This window comes from Microtus ochrogaster, unplaced genomic scaffold, assembly GCF_000317375.1.
Source record: "Microtus ochrogaster isolate Prairie Vole_2 unplaced genomic scaffold, MicOch1.0 UNK64, whole genome shotgun sequence".
Classification (NCBI taxonomy): Eukaryota; Metazoa; Chordata; class Mammalia; order Rodentia; family Cricetidae; genus Microtus; species Microtus ochrogaster.
In genome coordinates, this window is record NW_004949162.1 from 1415406 (window position 1) to 1419873 (window position 4468).

Sequence of the window (4468 nt, forward strand, 5' to 3'; positions counted from 1 at the left end):
ATAATTGTCAAAGAGTAAATTTTATCGGTGGCATGTGCCTTCAACCTCAGATGGCAGTTTCAGGCAGATCTTTATGATTTCAAGGCCAGCCTGATCTACATGACACATTCTAAGGCAGTTAGAACTACATAGTGAGATCCTGTCTTAAGAAACAAACATACAGGGCTGGAGAGCTGGCTCAGAGGTTAAGAGCACTGGCTGCTCTTCAAGAGGTCCTGAGTTCAATTCCCAGCAACCACATGGTAGCTCACAACCATCTGTACTGAGATCTGGCGCCCTCTTCTGGCGTGCGGGCATACATCAAGGCAGAATGTTGTATACATAATAAATAAAATCTTTAAAAAAAAGAAACAAACATACAAATAAATAAACAAAATTCTTTATTTTTAAAATAAGAATGTAAATGTTCTATTGATTCATTTACATTCTCAACTATTCCTCTATATCTACCCAATCCTATTGAAGTTTCCTCGTGATTGTAAACACTTTGAATATTTTTCTCATGGCTACAGCTGAAAGGCCTTTTCCTTGAGCTGCCCAAATGAAAACATCAAACTTAGACATAAAATTCTAAACTTTTTCTTTCTACCTTTCTGTGTCAGAAGACAATATTTAGGTCTTATGAATTTTTTGGTTTGGGTTGTTATAGGAATTTGTTATAATATGACTTGCATATGTAACAATTGTAAAGTTCCTTAAACTTTTTGAATTTTAGTTTTATTTTGTTATTTTGCTTGTTTTTAATCGGTAAACTAGGGATTAAGGTGTTTCCTTACATACAAGGTCATGGTGAAAATTAAATAAGAGAAGAGACAAGCTAATATTTATAACAACACCAAGTACAGTTTCCCACTGATTTTAATTATAGTTTATTTATGAATAGAGAAATTGCAAGTTTCAAACCTTGGGATATTGAAAACTGCTGAGAATCACAACTTGGAGATATATACACCTAAAAAGAAACAAAATAATGATGAAATATAAGATATGAGCAGTTAAAAATAGATTTTTAAGCAACCTAATAAGATGTAGTAAGGATTTTATGTGTGATTTTTCTAGGCTGAATATTTGTTGAGGTTTCCCTTATCATTTCTGCATAATCCCGGTTTTCTGTTTTTTCCTTTTAAAACTAACTCAGCATATCAAAATGGAGTACTTTCAGAATAACTAGCAAAGTTATGGTGGCTCAGGCCAATAACCACAACAGTGGTGTGAAGAGATCATGGATTTGAGTTAGCCTGAATTATATAAACATTCCAGGCCTGCCTTAGCTGCATAGTGAGATATTATCTCCAAAATCAAAAATGAGAACAACATAAATAAATGTAAAAATACAAACAAATATATCTTTACTCATTTTATAACTTCATTGCTCAAAATAAGAAAAGATCTAGACTTCTTTTATGTTTCTAGGATTTGGTTGATTGTGCATTGATACTTGTAAATATTTTTGCCCTAAAATTATGCTTGTTTCCTTGTAAAAAATTGAGTTATAAGTACTTGGAAATTCCCTCCAATTATTCTATGATCATTCCCTAAACCCAGAGTTACTCTTATCTCATAATGTACTGGGGCAGGATATAAAAAGCCAATTTTGTTGCCACAGGAAGAGCAAAATCTGACAGGCAAATAATTTAGCTACAGTGCTATAAGCTGAGTATTTACACAATATTATTTTTCTTCTTATCATTATCTATTTTATTTTTCTACTCTGGTACTCACTTCATACTGGGAATATTTTTAAATAAATCACTTGTGAACAGATTTTCTTTTAGGGTTTTCTTTTGGGAGAATCTGACATGAACCATGTATATTATTAAGTTAATTTAAAAACCCTGTGAGTTCATCAGGATTTTATACACAGGATCATGAGAATATGTTTTGCTGAAACAAATATCATATTATGAATATAGAATAAAAATTGAAAAATTGAGGTGATTCCATAATTACTAAGTTCATAGTGTAATTTACTTGGTGACTTTGGTGAAGACATTTTCTTTTTTTTTTTTTTTTTTTGTTTTTTGAGACAGGGTTTGTCTGTGGTTTTTGGAGCCTGTCCTGGAACTAGCTCTGCAGACCAGGCTGGTCTCGAACTCACAGAGATCCACCTGCCTCTGCCTCCCGAGTGCTGGGATTAAAGGCGTGCGCCACCACCGCCCGGCAAAGACATTTTCTTTATTGGGATATTACCTTGTTGTAGACTGAAAGGTTTTGCCCTTCTAATATATACTTAGCAAATTTTACCCACAATGAGATATCTGAGGTATAGACTTCAAGAAGTGCTTAGATTATAAAGGTGAAATTTTCACATGTAGAATTAGTATCCTTTCAGAAAATAATCCTGGGTAGCTATTTTTTTAAATTTTACTATGCAGTGATATAAAATACAGCTGTTTATGAGTCAGAAGGATCTCCTTGTCAAACAATGATTTTGTTAACACTTCAACCTAAGAACTTCAGACTCTAGAACAGTGAGAAATTATTTTTTTTTCTTATTGGTGATAGTGTTTACAGGTCACCTGATAAGTCATATACTTTTATTCTAGCTGACTTACTTGCCTAAGAAATATTTTCCCTTTGGAAAGTAGATATTATTTATTAGGTATTTTTAAGGTCCCATAAGTGTCTACAATTCAATGAGGTACTAAATATATATTTCAATATATATTGGATATGTCAACTCTCAATTGAGACAGAATCTATCTATTAATTTGAGTGAGGCAGGTAATTTAATGCTGTGAAATCACTAGTCTTTAAAATAAGACCACAGTGACATAAAGTAAATTACCTTTGTATGGTAATACAACCTGCATAACCTAACATTTAATAATGTACCCATTTCACAATGTAATGTATTTTTTAAATAATATATGTCTTGAATAAAACAGGAATAATTTAATAAAAATAAGTATAATAGAAAGTATTCTGTTACTTTGATAAAATACTGACCAATACATGTAGTAGGAGGCTGCTGGCTTGTTCCCAGCTTCCAGACTTGAAATAACCACATAGAAACTGTATTAATTAAATCACTGCTTGGCCAATCACTTAAGCATATTGATATCTAGCTCTTACATCTAAAATTAACGAATTTCTATTATTTTATATTTTATCACAAGGCTCGTGGCCCACTGGCATGGTTCTAGCTGGAAGCTTGAGTTTTTCCCCACTGGTGGCTATATGTTTTCTCTTTGACTTTTGACTCCATCTACTCCCTCTCTCTCTCTCTCATATATATATATATGTGTATATATATATATATATATATATATATATATATATATATATATTTCGTCGAGCCTGACTATATTCTATTAGGCCATTGGTCAAAAGCAGCTTCTTTATTCATTAACCAATAAAAGCAACACATATACAGAAGGACTTTCCACACCAAAGACCAACTTGGAGAAGAAAGGTTTTACGTCACCTTACAGGTCACACACATCAATCATCATCAATGCTCAAGCACGAACTGTGGTAGGAGAATTAGAAAATACCAAGGGACAGTGCTTACTAGCTCATTCACTTCTTTTGTTTAACTGGTTTGTTTCTATAAGTCTGCAAAGGTGTGATACCATTCTATCAATTATCAATCCAGAAAATGTCTCTGAGACTTCCTCATAGTTCAATTTGATGGAGACAATTTCTCAATTGATTTTTCCAATTCCTAGATGTGTGAAATTGACAACCATGATTATTATCCATTACAATAATATTTTGGCAAAATAAATATGAAACACAAAACATAAACAATAACATAGATGCTAAACAAGTCACGTAACAGAAGGAAAAGAACCCCAAGAGCAGACACAGGAAATAAAGGCACAATCATCCACACATTCAGAAGCCCCATAAAAACACTACTCTTAAAAGCTATAATATATACACAAAGGACTTGGTGAAGACCCATGTAGGTGCTTTAGTTGTGGCTTCTTTAGTTTCTGTGAGCTCATATGAACCTTATTCAGTTGACTATGAGAGCTCTTTTCTCCTGGTATTTTCCTTCCCCTGTGGCTCTTAGACTATTTTTGCCTCTGATGGGAAGATTTGATTAACACACGTGTTCCCCAAGCCCCAAGGACTTCTGTCTCTCTCTCTCTCTCTCTCTCTCTCTCTCTCTCCTTCTCTCTCTCTCTCTCTCTGTCTCTCTCTGTCTCTCTCTCTCTGTCTCTCTCTCTCTCTCTCTCTCTCTCTCTCCCTCCTTCCCTCCCTCTCCATAATGTCTGACTGTGGGTCTCTGTATCTGTTTCCATCTGTTGCAACAGGAAGCTTGTCTGAGGATCACTGAATAAGGCACTGATCTATGATTATAGAAGAATATCATTAAGAGTCATTTTATAAATACTTTAACAATATTTTTCATGCTCCCCTATCCAACCTTACTTTATCCCAATCATCCTTTTTCCCCAAGTTCCCCCCATCCTCCCCTTCTCCCTTTTCTCTCCCCATCTCCCCTTACCCCCATCCC